Source organism: Herpailurus yagouaroundi, unplaced genomic scaffold (genome assembly GCF_014898765.1).
Source record: "Herpailurus yagouaroundi ecotype Mexico unplaced genomic scaffold, PumYag 140, whole genome shotgun sequence".
NCBI lineage: Eukaryota > Metazoa > Chordata > Mammalia > Carnivora > Felidae > Herpailurus > Herpailurus yagouaroundi.
In genome coordinates, this window is record NW_024412395.1 from 13,033,906 (window position 1) to 13,049,428 (window position 15,523).

Genomic DNA, 15,523 nt, shown 5'->3' on the forward strand with positions numbered 1-15,523 from the left:
AAAATATTTTAAGTTTGATGAAATCCAATTTATTCTTGCATGGGTTGTGTTTTTGGAATATGGTTTTAAGAAATCTTTGCCTAACCCTAGATAACAAAGATTTTCTCCTCTGCTCAGAGAAAAGGCAATATAAAATCATAATGGAAGAATGAGCTAATAATGAAAATTTTTGAATGCACTATTTTGCATTAGTGAAAATAGAAGATTAAAGCCACCACTATCTCCAGATTTTAAAAAAGGAGATAAAATTTGACATTTATCATGTTGACAAGCCATTTATAGGAAACAACTTCCTTAGTCTGATAAAGGTTATATACTAACAAACCTACAGCAAATATTTTCTTTAATGGTTAATACTGAGTCTTCCCCCCATGATCAAGAACTACACAAGGAGGGAGTACCTGAGTGGTTCAGTTGGTTAAGTGTCCAACTCTTGGTTTTGGCTCAGGTCATGATCTCACGGTTTGTGGATTCAAGCCCCATGTCAGGCTCCATGCTGACAGTGCAGAGCTTGCTTGGGATTCTCCCTCTCCCTCTTTCTCTGCCCCTCCCCTGCTCCCTCTGCCTGTCTCTCTCTCTCAAAATAAATAAATACACTTATAAAAAAAGGAACTATACACAAAGACCCACTATCATTATTCCTACTCAACATTGTGCCTTAGCCAGTGTAGTAGACAAATAAAATAAAATAAAATAAAATAAAATAAAATAAAATAAATAAAATAAAATAAAATAAAATAAAATAAAAAAAAGTAAGCTTTAGAGAGGAAGAAATTAAAATCCGCCCTCCCCCCTTTGTATCCAACCTGACTGGGAGTATATAAAATTCAAAAGAACCTTTGAAAAAAGGGACTAGAATTAATACGAGAGTCTGACAAAGTAGTTGGATGCATATTTATAAAAATATGAAAATATTTAAATATATATCAGAATGAAGCAGAAGATAAAAATTAGAGTATAGTATTTAGTGTTCTATCAAAAATATGAAACACCAAGAATAAAATCTATACTGAAAAATAAAAATAAAAAAACAAAAATAATTTAAAAATTACAGACTTGAAGTAATGTAAAGATATTTACTGATCAGAGGACACAATATTATAAAGCTGTCAATTCTCGATGAACTTATTCTTAGATTTAATGTAATCCTAGTGAAAATCTCAGTAGGTTTATTTGTGGAGGTGGGAAGGTGGAGCAAGGGATAATAGCAAGTAATGGTGAGGATATTGAGTAACTCCATGGGACTTTCCTACATTGCTGGTGGTAATTTAAATTGGTTCAATCATTCTGGAACATTATGTGTCTGTATCCTCTAAAGAAGAGTATAAACACACTCTATTATCTAGTATTTCCTCTCATATGACAGAAATATATAAATATGTACAGCAAAAGTCATACAATATATCCATAGAAGCCCAATTGGTAATAGTGAAAACTGGAAATAACTCACATGTCCATCTGTAATAGAATATATAAGTAAATTGCAGTCTATTTAATGGAATAGTATATAGCAATAAGAAAGTATATATTACTGAGGCACCTGAGTGGCACAGTCTGTTGAGTGGTCAACTCTTGATTTCGGCTCAGGTCATGATCTCATGCTTCATGAGATAGAACCCCACATCGGGCTCTGTGCTGACAGCATGGAGCCTACTTGGGATACTCTCTCTCTCCCTCTCTCTGCTCCTCCCCTGCTTCTGCTGTCTCATTCTCAAAATAAATAAATAAACATTAAAAAAAGAAAGTACATATTATTGTTAGCATAAAACATGAATTAATGCTCCAATCACCATATGAACTAATGAAGTCTTACATAAAGTTACATACTATATGATTTTATTTATATAAAATTAAAAGTCAAAATGAACTTATGGAAATAAAAGTCACAAGAGTGGTAATCTTTGGTGTGGGAATGAGAAGAGTGAGCTAATGATGAGCAGTGGGGACAGGGGAGGATTTGGGGATCTGGTAACCTATGTTTGGTCTCAGTGATGAAGGTTACATCAATGTATTTACTTGCAAAAATTCATTCAGCTATATACTTTTGCATACTTTTAAATGCAATTTAAGTGAAACAGTTACTTTAAAAATACAACAAAACAACTACATAATTCCTATTAATCTAAAAGTATAGTTTCTGGAACACTCTGTGGAATCTGATCAAGTTTCAGTTATTCCTGTGAGCACTGTGTGGGTTATCAATCATCTTTGAAAAAATAATCCCAGATGGATTTCTCTATATTATTAATGCCATTCTTCTTTGCCTGTGCATCATTTTGATGTTTGCATTTGAATTTCACAATTAACAAACACAGAAAACAATTTGGAAGGCATAGCGTTTTCAAAAACTACTTAGGTAACATATGCCAAGACAAGCATACATAAATTTCAGATCATCAGCCTCTTGGGATTTTCTGTGTTTTCCTTTCAGGCTTAGCAACAAAATAAGAAGTTGATGATCTCATAGCGTATTGTTTCTTTGAGAAATAACATTTCTAAAGGCTTAACTGATGGCATATACATCTGATCTACTCCTTGAGGAATACAAACTTAGATGCCTACAGGGACCAGCTGGAAGCAGAAATGAGGTAAATGGGCTGGGTAAAGTGGCAGAAAATCACTAAATACAAAATAAATGGAATGAGCAGAAGAATGATGATGAATGGCATCTGACACCAGGCATTGATGGGAGCCCTGGTAAAATGGAGGACACATGTTCTCTCCAAGGAATGGCACTCAGCTACCTACAGGCACAAAGGCACGCTGTGTCTGTTTTGATTTGTGAACAGAAATCTGGAGCCCAGAATTTGGTATGTAAGTATCTTGATGTTAAAATATTGATAATTAGGGGGGCCTGGCTGGCTCAGTTGTTATAGCATGCAACTCTTGATCTCAGGGTCATACGTTCAAGCCCTATATGTGGTATAGAGTTTATTGAATTAATACATATGTAAATAATATTTAATTAATATTCAAATAATTAAATTAATATATATGTAAATAATATTTAATTCAAAAGTTTGTAAAATAGTGTTCACTAAAACCAACCCTGATAAATCTGTATGTGAAACCCAGCCTATTTCCATTCTCTGCTCTAACAGAGAAATGTTTCCAAATCCCAGTTCTAGAAGACACTGTTTTTCTGAACAGTAGGTGGCTGTCTTTTATGTTGTAGATTCCGAATCATGTGCTGATATGGTGTTCCACTTTGCTCTGGTTGCTGGAATCCAGATCTGAATTATGGTCTGTTTTTATATGGTACACTGAACCTTAACATTCATATTTAATTTGTTAAACTTACTTCCAGTTTCATGTCATAATCTGTGCTTATTTGGCCTTTAAGTTCTCCACCCACTTGGCTTTATTTTGTGTTTGTTACATGACACTGCATATATATATATGTTTTAATTTCTTAAAGTTTATTTATTTTTGAGAGACAGAGAGACAGAGAGTAAGTGGGGGAGAGGCAGAGAGAGAGGGAGACACAGAATCTGAAGCAGGCTCCAGGCCGTGAGCACAGAGCCCGACTCGGAGCTTGAACCTACCAACTGTTAGATCGTGACCTGAGTCGAAATTGGATGCTTAACCGACTGAGCCACCCAGGAGTCCCAACACTGTATATTTTGACATTGCTTTAAATACTTTTGGAATAGAGTCACTTCCATAGACATCAATCAAGTGCATCAAACCATGGTGATATAAAAGGCCCTTTTACAAAGCAAGGTATTTAAATGGCTTATAAATATATGAAAAGATACTCCATTCGCTAATTGACAGGGAAAATCAAATTACATCACAATGAATAATCAGAACACCATCAGAGTAGCAAACTTAAAGGGGGAAAAAAAAGACATGATGATACAGACAATGTCTTTATAAAGATACAAGAGCTGTCCTAAGAGTATTGTATCCAACATAGGTTAATCCAACAAGAAAAAAACAGAAACATGGCTAGAAAAAGGAAAGCCACACAATCCATTTATACACACTTTAGGAAAGAGAGCCCTGGTCCAGGGGGTCAGCGTGAATCCTTATTATGGGAATGCCCATCTCGGGTTCCATGTTCATATGGATATGTTCTCAACAGCTGCCAGAAAATAGTGTTAAAATATTCAGATCAGAGATCTGTGCATTAACACAACCAAAACCAAACATCCCCATAAGCATATATCATAGTCCCACACAAAGTTCCCAGAGGGGAGGTGTCACTGGACAGAGGAGCTATTCTATTGCAATTACACATAGATCCTTTGCTCACATTTGTGCTCTGAGACTGAAATACTCCACCTCTGGTTCCTTGGGAAGCTCATGCCTCTGGCCTTTCAAAGTTTATAGCTGGGCTCTTACAAATTTTCCAGGGTGGTATCTTTCTGAAAGCCAGCTAGTTTATTTGTGAGGTTATAAATCTTTTATTTCAATTGCTTACCATGAACATACCTACACAGATACAAGTATATTCAAGAAACAAGAAAATTACCATGTAATGAACATATGCCATATGAATGACAATCTATAATCTATACCGAAGATGTTACTTAATACTTGCAGTGACAATGAAGTGTGTATGTATGTATATATATATATATATATATATATATATATATATATATATATCCATTTTGCTGATAAAGGAACTGAAAGGAGGAGAAAATAAATTGACTGCCTAAGATTACATAATCCAGATCTGCCTCACGTTAAAACCATTGCATTACTCCTCAAGACTCTTCACATTGAGTCTTCAATAATGGACAGAAGTGATTTACAGAATAGAAGAACTATTTAGAGCCCAGGAGACCTCAATTATGTTGAATAGTCCTTTAATTAACCTATTACAGACATTGTACAAAACAACTTCTATAGCTAGTCACTTTCAAATCCAGGCCAGTGATTATTGCTGTACAAGGCTTCTAAATCATGCTGTAAAAACACATGAGAAGAATGCTTGTAGGGTATTCAGTAATTTGGGCAGACTCATGTAGACAATTTCAGAAGCAGCTAGGGATGCTAAATATTTATTTTCCATACTTTACTCTCTGGAAGTTATTCTGCATGTAGGTATGCTAGGAAATGCTGACACAGAGTGAATTTGACATTTTCAAGGACTACAGTGGTACTTTGGAGGACAGCTCTATATAACCTATTTACTGGGTTTCCAAAGGCTTTGGTTATTTTATGACAGAACTTCATGACTTCTATTTATAGAAATATTCTTTGGAAAGAGACTCCATGCATTATAACCTGATTTCTGGCAGGATAAATTGTCTTACATCCTGTTTTTCCCTTGTCCCCATTAGTAAGTGATAGGAAAAAAAACCTTCAAAGCGATAAAAGGGGGGCGGTGTTCTAGGCAAGTGTCACTAACGATTCCAGCATTAATTGCCAGAATGAAAAGAAAACCACAGATAGTGGCATGTGAAATTAACCAGCCTTCCATTTAATGTATGGATACTAAACTATGTGTGGCCAGGGACACAAGCTGATTTGCACATTTTAACTTGAAATGTAAGTGTGTCTGATTTGAAGGTGAAGGGCAACAAGAGAATGTTGCTGCCTTTCATCCTGTCATTCCTGAATAGAAACTAAACAGCTTTGACTTTGCAAATGAAGCAGCCTTGGAAGTTCCCTCACCGTGTCAGCTCTGAAAGAATCTGACTTCCTTCCTTCTTTGACATGGCTTTCCTGTTGGGCACACTGACAGTTAAATTTCAGCCCACTTTTCTCTCTGCACATTTCCACCCATCACTCTTTGCTCTCATTAACTTAGCAACTCAGGGGGTAAAATTTTGTTATTGCTTGCAATTATTGTCACATACCTAGTACATTTAATTGGACCCCAGACTTTTAGATACAGAAGTGAATTTGAGAAGATTTTTAAGGAATTTCATGGGCATCGGCACTGTTATTACAAGTGTAACATCCACCTATTCCTTGATCATTAGGAAGCATTTAGGTTACCTGTGCACTCACAATTAGTTCCTATTTGTTTTTTAACTACATAAATTCCAGAAAAACAGAAGACTTGGATTGGATAAGTCAGTTAGAAATCTATAAACTTAAACACATGTCTTTAACCTCCCTTCATAAGTTGCAAATAGAAGTTAAATAGGTTGGCCAAAATAAATTCCTATGACTATTTCTCTGCTTGAAAATTGTTTAGGAAATGGCTAAATATTGGTAGAGCAGTGGTCTCATTACATAAAGTAATTTTTTAATTAAATGACATAAAGGATTAAATCTCCCCTATGAATATAATTCACTCTATTAAACACCATCTGTCTTATGATATTGATTCTTTTATTTACTATAAAATAAAATTTCTAAATTGCAAAGTCCCCTCAATGTGGAGAAGGAATAACAATTATTGAATTATTGTAAGTGTTGCTTATGTTTCTTTTTTCTTTTCATCAGATGTCAGAGCTGTTGAAAATAAGCAATCACAAGTCACATTAACACTAACTTCAAACATTCTCACACTAGCCAAGATCCTCCCCGATTCACGTCACATTGTGGGGTGCACCAGGGTGGTTAGATCGTCCTGTTGACTCCTCTCTTATCTGGAGATTGTGCTTTTTCCAGAAAAGGATAGTGACACTTCCTGGTTGGAGTCAGACAAAAGTCCTTTATATCCAAAGATGCCAGAGGGGCACATTTGAAGCCATTTGAATAGACATGAACTACAATACTTGCAAAGCCATGATCATTGCACTCTTTACCTGCCTGACATCAAGCGGAGTCAAAAGCCAAATCATAAACAAACTTCCTACATTTAAAATAAAAAAATACCTATTAAAGCACTATATGATCTATACAGCCAGCTCTGTCACTCCCTGCTATGCAGAATGACACTGGGAATGAAGTAATAATTTCAAGGAAAATATCTTAATAATAAAAAGATGAAAATAAAAAGATGCATATATTTCAAAACAGTGATGGCATCGCCACTTTAAGCAGAGTACTCCAGAATTTCAGGCAATCCCCTCTCCAAAATAAGAAAGGTTTTTCCAATAAGGCTAGATTGTTTAAAATTCTATTGGATAAATACCTTCCTCAAATCTGTGTGAGATGAAGGTAAAATTATTTATTAGCCATGGGTCCAAAAATCTCTCACCTTTCCCATCATCACATTTTGGTGTAGAATCCCCATCATAGATATATGAAGAAAACAAGACACCCAAGGCAAATTATAGTGAAGGTTTTGTTTGCTCTTTAGCAGGACAATGGTTTCAAATGCTAATGAAGAATTCTAGTAAATTGGCCAGGACAACATGGAAGGTTTCTTTGTCTAAGCCTCATTCAGCTGAAGCAGGCTCAGATCAAAGCAGACCACAAGAATTGCTCTATTTCACCGCTTTCCTCCCACTTCTACCCCAAACTGTGCCTTGTATTTGCCAAGGAAATGAAACCAAAGACAGTCCAAGAGAAAAGCTGGATTCCAAATGTCTAATACAAATCCAACGTAAGTTATAGTGACCTCAGGAGGGGCTATGTTGTGTGGGAGAATGAGAGTCCAAGGAGAGAGACAATCTGACCATTGTAATTGTTCCCAAGGACAACTTTGCCTCATAGAGTATTTGGTGCAGTTTTTCTTTCAGCACTTTGGATGTATCATCTTACTCTCTCTTGGCATATAAGGTCACTGCTGAGGAATCTGCTGATGGCCTTATGGGAGTTCTCTTGTAAATTACAAGCTTTTTCCCCCTTTGGTTACTTTTAAAATTCCTTCTTAGTCTTTGACTTTTGATAGTTTTTTTGTTTTTGTTTTTGTTTTTGTTTTTGTTTTTTTGGTCTTGGAGAAGATTTCTTTAAGTTGTGTTTGCTTATTGAATATGAATGTCATATGCTTGGACATCCATTGTCTCCCCAGATTCGGGAAGTTCTGAGCCATAATTTCTTTCAATAAGCTTTCTGCCCCCTTCTCCTTCTGCTCTCCATCTAGGATTCCAATAATGTGCAGATTGTTTCTTTTGATGGTATCTCATAGATCATGTGGGCTTTCTTCCCTCTTTTAGAGTCTTTTTCTTTGTTCTTCTCTGACTGGATCATTTCAAATGTCCTGCCTTCTAATTCACACACATTTTCTGCTTGATCCATTCTGCTGTTGATACTATTATATTTTTCATTCCATCCATACTATTCCTCAGCTCCAGAATTTCCACTTAGTTCTTTTTTATGATTTCTATCTCTTTGTTAGGCTTTTCATTTTGCCCATGTATTATTTTCCTGATTTCATTTAATTGTCTTTGTGTGTCTTCCTGTAGCTCATTGGGCTTCCTTATAATGGCTGTTTTGATTATTTATTGGGTGAATCACAGATCTCCATGTCTTTGAGACTGGTTACTAGAAGGTGATTGTGATCCTTTGGTGTTATCAGGTTTCCTTGATTCTCCAAGTTCGTTGAGTTTTGTCTTGCTGTGTTTCCATTTGAAGTAACAATCACCTCCTCTAGTTTTTACTGATTTCTATTAGTCCTGCTAGAGATTCTGAGGCTTTCTCAGACCTTCTTCAGCTATTCCTTCTCCATGCTTCTTTCTTCTCTTGTGGCAGAATTCTTTAGCTTGTGTGCCTTCTCTTAATCATGCTATGCACCAGGCCGTGTGCAAACAGCCTCCCTTTTCCTTTCCCACAAGGGAAGCCAGAATTCAAGTTTGTGGTTTTTACCTGGCCCACAGCTTTGTATCAGTTTTCTATACATGCTCATTAGCTGTCTGCAAAGTTCATTCTCGGTGCCATTGGGAGAATGCATAGGAAACCAGCCATAGTGTGGAGGATGGTGAGGTGTGTAGAGCAGTGGAGCCTATGGACCAGTTGAGGGGATCTATGGGCAAGGCATCTCCAAATGCTCATGGGTGGGCTTCTTGATGGAGGCTGTGAAGCAGTTAATATGATCCACATCTCTTTAGTGCCCTCCAAGAGTTCTATCTGCCAGTCTTCCAGCCTCTTCCCACCCACTAGTTATGCAGCTCATAACTCAGGATGGTGCAGGAGATAAATGGACCTCTTTTGTAGTGTTCTGAACCACTGGTAAATCCAGGAGTTTAGTCATATGCTCTTATTTTCCCTGGAAGGAGAAATCACAGGCTGAGAAATCCTCTTGGCACTAGCTATGCTACCTTGGAAGGGGGTAGTACAGGTTAAGTGAAATTATTCTTTTTAACCTCTTCAATATATCAAAACTCATTTTTTTGTTGTTGTTCCAACAGTGTGCTGGAACTTATCTGTCATAAACCTGGACTTCTACAGAGGCTGTCTGGTCTATGGGTAACTGTCTTAGATAATATTCTTCAGGGCTCCTAGAGTACAGCAGAGAGGGTCTAGAGCTGGTTCCTGGGCCATTCATTTTCTCTTTTGCTTCCTCTCCCCTTCACGGAGAGTGATATTCAGAAGTGAAATGCATATGGTGCAACACTATTATGCCATCAAGACATGGAGTCACAGGAACTATTCTATTCCCAGAAGGTGGATGGTTTGCATTTCTTTATTCCAGGCCACTGTAGGTTGGTTTCCTCATCTGGTTCCCAGAGAGCAATACTATTTCCAAATAACTGTAGCTTTTATGTCAAAAAAATAAATTGAGAAGATAAAGGGTTGCACGGAAAACAATGGAATTAAATTGAGGGGGGGGGGTAAAAGATTGGTGGAGGAGAAGGAGAAGGGAAAGCAAGGAAGATAAAATGTGGGCATTCAGAATGGATTACATTCATCTCCGTAAGCTACCCTAAGTAACAAAGCACCACAAACTGGTTGGCTGGGAATATTTATTCCCTCACAGTCCTGGAACTAGAAGTTTGAAATCAAGGTGTTAGGAGGGCCATGCTCTCCCCAAAGCCATTAGAGGAGGATCTTTCCATGCCCCTTCCTTTTGGTGGCCCTGACATCCCTTGGCTGTGGTAGCATCATTCTAATCTCTTCCTTGATCTTCCCATGGCCATCATCCCCCTGTGTCTCTGTCTTTTCTTCCTATCAGGACACCAGCCATATTGGATTAGAGGCTCATCCTACTTCAGTCTAACTTCATCTTGACTAAATTGCATGTGCAGTGACCCCTTTTCCAAATAAGGCCCCATTCTGAGGTGCCAGGGGTTAGGAATTGAAGATATATTTTTGGAGGCACAAAAGTCAACCCATAACATGGATGAAAGAAAAAAAATGGAGGAATGAAATAGGGATGCAGAAAGAGAGGAGGGGAGGAAGAAGAAAGGCAGGCAAGCAGACAATAGGAAAGAAAGAAGCAAGGAAGGAAGGAATTATAAAAATAGATATGCGGCTTTTTCCTTTCCCATGTGTGGCTGGGGTATTATACAAGAAAACAGTCAGACAGAAAAAGGCACCTTTGATATGTTTTCTGGTTAAGAGATTACAAAGTGATTCAAAATAGTGGTTTGACACATATTAAATGTATAATAGATTTCACACAATTAATACATTTTCATTTACTGTTTGACTTATGATTATATGGTTGAAATAAAAATCCCAGACAATATCAACATCTAATTAAGAGATCTTGGGAGAACAAAGAGAAATTTAGAAATTGTATGTAATAAAATTTATAGTCATCAATACCAGATACAAAATTTCTCTTTTTGCATTTCCTCTGTTATCCCATTTTTTTCTCTTCTTTTTTCATCTCATCCTAGTAACAGGGAATAACATGTGACTCCACTCTATAATATGCATTTGGGGACACATGTCCTGTAAGGCTACAATCACAACCTCATTCAAACTTACAGTCTACTTGCCTGGTTGTCAATAAAAGACAGTCTCCCCATCTAAACAGCACAGTAAGACAAATATAATGAAGGCACATAAGAATAATACAGATAATATAAGTTTGGGGAGTTCAAAGGAGGAAGAAATCACTTTCAAGGTTTATAGTTGAGATTAAAAGGCTCAAAACAAAATGCAGTAATATATGGAAAATGTCAGAGAAGACTGGTCTGGAAAAGCTTCAGGATGGACATAGAATTTTAAGTGTGCAAGATTTGTAAAGGTAGATTTGTGGGGTACGTGGAAGGGAAGTTCCCACAAGCCCTCAAGCTTGCCTACATGTCCACATAGATTCAAGACTTTCCAATCTTGCTGTCTGATATCATATTTTTCAGGCTGTATAACATAGCATTTTGTCAATGATGACAGGAGAAGCCCCTCAAAGATCTGAAGGGGTTCTAAGTGGTCCATTCTCTAAGAGTAAAGCCTGCCAATAAGCCTCCTATCCAAGATGATAAGGACAAGCCCCCATTATGAACTAACTTTAAGGCCCTCTAGTCTTGGATAAAGCAGCCTAGACACAGTTTGTGAAGTGGCCCAGTGCACTATTGTGGTCCTAAAAGACTGGCAACCAGTCCAGCACCACCTGGCTCCAAGTCTGGCTGGGTGAGCTAGGACTCCTGCAACTATTCTCTGCCCTCGCTGTCAGGACTTGTCTTTTCTCTAGCACTGGCTGTTAGCCAAAGACACTACTAAAACCATTCTGTACTGGTCCCTAATGCCAGCAACATATCATTCCATCTAGTTTGTTTCCTAGGTTGTTAGGAGAGATTCCCTATGTGTGGACCTTCAGCCTTCATAGGTTCATGAGCCTAAAATGTTTAACTTACTTGAAAGGCTGTCTGAACTCTGTGTCTTATTCTCTCACTAGTCTTCTATTCAGTAGACCAGTTAAGTTTCTGAGTTATAGATAAGAAGATGATTGTTCCTAGTGCTAATTTTAACTGATTTTTCAAATTTACAATAAATCACATATATTCAAATACACATTTTAATGAGTTTTGACATACATAAATACCTGTAAAACCACAACTACAATAAAGATAATAAACATATACATTTACCCCCAAAGTTTCCTTGAGTCCTTTTGGAATTTCTCCCTCCAATCCCTCATCATCAATTTCTATCTCCCATTCTCCAGGTAATACTGATCTTCTTTCTCTCAGTATAGGTTCATTTTAATTTTCTAATAATTTATATAAATAGAATTATAGAGCATATACTTTTTGATAGGATTAACTTCTTTCTTGTGACATGATTATTTTGAGATTCATCCAGGCTTTTGCGTGCACCAGTAATTCATTTGTAATCTCCAGGCTGCCATGGACATACCAGCATTTGTTCATTCATTTATCCATTGATGGATATTTGGGTTGTTTCCAATTTGGGGCTATTACAATTAAAGTTGGCATGACCATTCACGTAAAACTGTGTGCATAGGCATTTCATTTCATTTTTCTTGGATAAATACTTAGAGGTGCAATGGCTGGGTTTTACAGAAAGCATATGTTTAATTTCTTAAGAAACTTCTTCACTGTTTTCCAAAGTGGTTGGACTATTTTACATCCACCAACAGAGTATGAAGAGTTTAGCTGGTGCTACATTCTAGCCAATACACAATATGTTCAGTGTATTTAATTTTAGTTTTCTAGCGGTAATGTGCTGATATCTCATTACAGTTTTAATTTAGCCTTCATTGTTTGTGTGATTTAATGGAGATAAAAATGGAAAGTGAGACAATTCTGAAAGGGGAGAAACCAAGAGTAGATGGGGGAAAGTGAGGTATAGAATCAAATATGTAAAGAAATGAGGAAACAATAGATATAGACTTTTAAATGATGCAACTAAAAAGTGAGTGGCAGTTGGGAAAGTAGAAATTTTAAAAATGGAGCCTGGACATTATCCCTAAAAACAAGGAAATAATTTCAAGTGTGTGTACAGGACAGCAGCATTGTAACAGCAGTATTTGGATAGACTATCCACAGGTTTTTGCAGCTGATGGCCCAAAGAGCTGGAGAAAGAGAAATTAGGAAGTGCTTGCAATATTCCAGAAATGAATGAGAAAACAATGGGGGGGTAATAACATGAAGGAAAAATTCCATCAATGGAGACTTCCAGGGCTCGGCAACTTGACTAGAAGAAATGTGGGTTAAGCTTTCCAGTTTGTTTCATTGTATTTGTTAATGTTTGTGTTTGTTTGTTTTGTTTTGTTTTGTTTTTGCACCTTTTACGATAAAGATGTGTCCTTTTCTCCTCAAGAATTATGAGGCAAGCAAACACAGATAAATATTTACGTTTAAATACCCGGTGTCAGTCTGCATCTATCAGGCAACACAGTCTGATGATGGACTGTGGGCAGTGAGGTAGAACATGATCGTGTGGCGCGTATCTTTCTGCCTGGGTGGAGGCTGAAATGGCACCACCAGGTTCATGTCTCCGAGCTTGCATGTTGAGCTTTCTTGCACCCCCTTCTCCTCGGAGGGCCTGCCTCTGTGCTTTCTGAGCTTTAACAGCCTTGTTCTTGGCATTTCAGAGAAATGAGTTGTGAATTCTCAATGACTTCATGCCTTCCAGTCTAGTAGCACTTCCCCAGGGTGTAAGTGCTGAGATTTTTAACAGTTTTGCATGTCAAAGATTGGTAACCGTATATATATCTAGAGCATTTTGAAAGCCTGTGACTTCCTGTCTCTCAGACTGCAGCAAAAAGTTTGAGCTGAGCAGAAACTAAACAGAGGTAGGGCTTTCTGTTGGCTTGATCTATGGAAAGAATTTGGCTAAAAAGGCTTGGGTTTTAACAATGCAGTTGCCAGCAGGGGCATCTTACTGCTGGCAAGGACAGAAAAGAATATGGTGTTAATAGCACAACCCCCCAAGTCAGTGTTCCAAGATCACCTAATGCATCCTGAAACTGTCATTTACTCAGGTGGAAATGCTGAAACATGAAATCTTGTTTTAACACCATGACCCAGGCAGCATTCAGCACCAACATACCACATGTCACATCAGCAGGGTATGAGGTTTTAAACTTGAGGCTCTATCAATGAGGAGGAGATGGAGGAGATGACGTTACAACCAGAAGAAAGGCCTATCTACAGTGCATGTGTGTAGGGAAGACACGGATGGCTCCCGATGCCTGGGCAATTTTCCACGGGAAACTTCCATGGGATAATGGCACAAGCAACACTTTGGAAGCGTGTTGAGGCAAAGTGTTAAGCAGTGCGATCTATTTGTGAATTGCTGGTTATCCCTTGCACCCAAAAACGAGCTATAAAGAATAGACCAGTGCTTTCAAAGACAAGATTGTGCATGTAAGGAGTGGCACGACTAACAGTGAGAATGAATAGTGGCTAAAGACACATTTGTGCTGAGCTCCAGCTGCAAAGCTCACTGATGGAGAAACATCAGGAATGATACCTGGGAAGGTTGGTTAAAATGAAGAGTAACCTTTTTGTAATTTCCCCCAATCACACAGAATATGCATGTACATATCTTTACTGAACCCCAACATACTTCAATGGGAGATTATAGATTCAGGGAAGATGGAAACGGACCTTACCTACCTTTTTGGATAATCACAGACCAATGTAAAGCCCAGCTCAGATCAGCCGAGGCAAGACCTGGGTGATAGTTCATAGTGATGGAGCTTTCAGACTACCTTTCCTGCACTGTAGAGAAATGGGGTGGTCATGAGATTAGCTATGCATAGTTAACAGACAAGATAGTGACTGAGTTAATCAATGACAGTAGGCTTTGCTAAGTGGAGGAGAAAAGCTGTTGCAGCTACTACAGGTGTCATGGGGGGGGTAGGGAGAATCACACAAAAATTCTGAAATAAAATTATGCCAAAATAGAAACGTTTTTGTACAGTGAAGGAAACCATCCACAAAGCAACAAGACAATCTACTGAATGAGAGAAGATATTTGCAAATGACATATCCACTAAGGGGTTAATATCTAAAATATAAAAAGAACTCATCCAACTCAAAACCAAAAAAGCCACATAATCCAATTAAAAGTGGGCAGGGGCATGCACTTGGGTGGCTCAGTCAGTCAAGCATCTTACTCTTGATTTTGGCTCAGGACATGATCTTAGGTTGGTGAGTTTGAGCAGTTCAAGCAGTTTGTGAGTTCAAGCAGTGTGGAGCCTGCTTGGGGTTCTCTCACTCTCCCTCTCACTCTGATCCTCCCCAACTCATGCTCTCTCTCAAAATAAATAAAACATTAAAACAAAAGTGGGCAAAGGACCTGAATAGACATTTTTCCAAAGAAGACATACAAGTGACTAACGGACATGTGAAAAGATGCTCAACATCACCCATCATTAGGGAAATGCAAATCAAAACCACAATGAGGTATCACTTCACAACTGTCAGAATGACTAAGATCAAAAATACAAGAAGTAATAAGTACTGGGAAGGATATGGAGAAAAAGGAACACTTGTGCACTTTGGTGGGAAAGCAAATTGGTACAGCAACTGTGGAAAACAGTATGAAAATTCCTCAAAAAATTAAAAATAAGATTACCATATGATCTAGTAATTTTACTACTGGTATCCACCAAAGAAAATGAACTCTAATTCATAAAGATACATACATCCCTATGTTTATTGCAGCATTATTTACAATAGCCAAATTATGAAAGCAACCTAAATGTCCATCAATAGATGAATGGATAAAGAAGATGAGGCATATATATATATATATATCTTCCTTATCTATCTATAAAGCATATATATATACACAATGATATATATACACA

General features: G+C 37.6%; 1 long non-coding RNA gene across 1 annotated transcript in view; it reads right to left on the reverse strand.

The window, feature by feature from the left end:
• LOC121030455 (uncharacterized) overlaps positions 1–14,421 on the reverse strand; it is a 51,672-nt gene extending 37,251 nt beyond the window's left edge. Inside the window, exon 1 of the long non-coding RNA XR_005790206.1 lies at positions 14,325–14,421. This is a non-coding gene — a long non-coding RNA (uncharacterized LOC121030455). The remainder of the gene's footprint in view (positions 1–14,324) is intronic.
• Between the last annotated feature and the right edge of the window lie 1,102 nt (positions 14,422–15,523).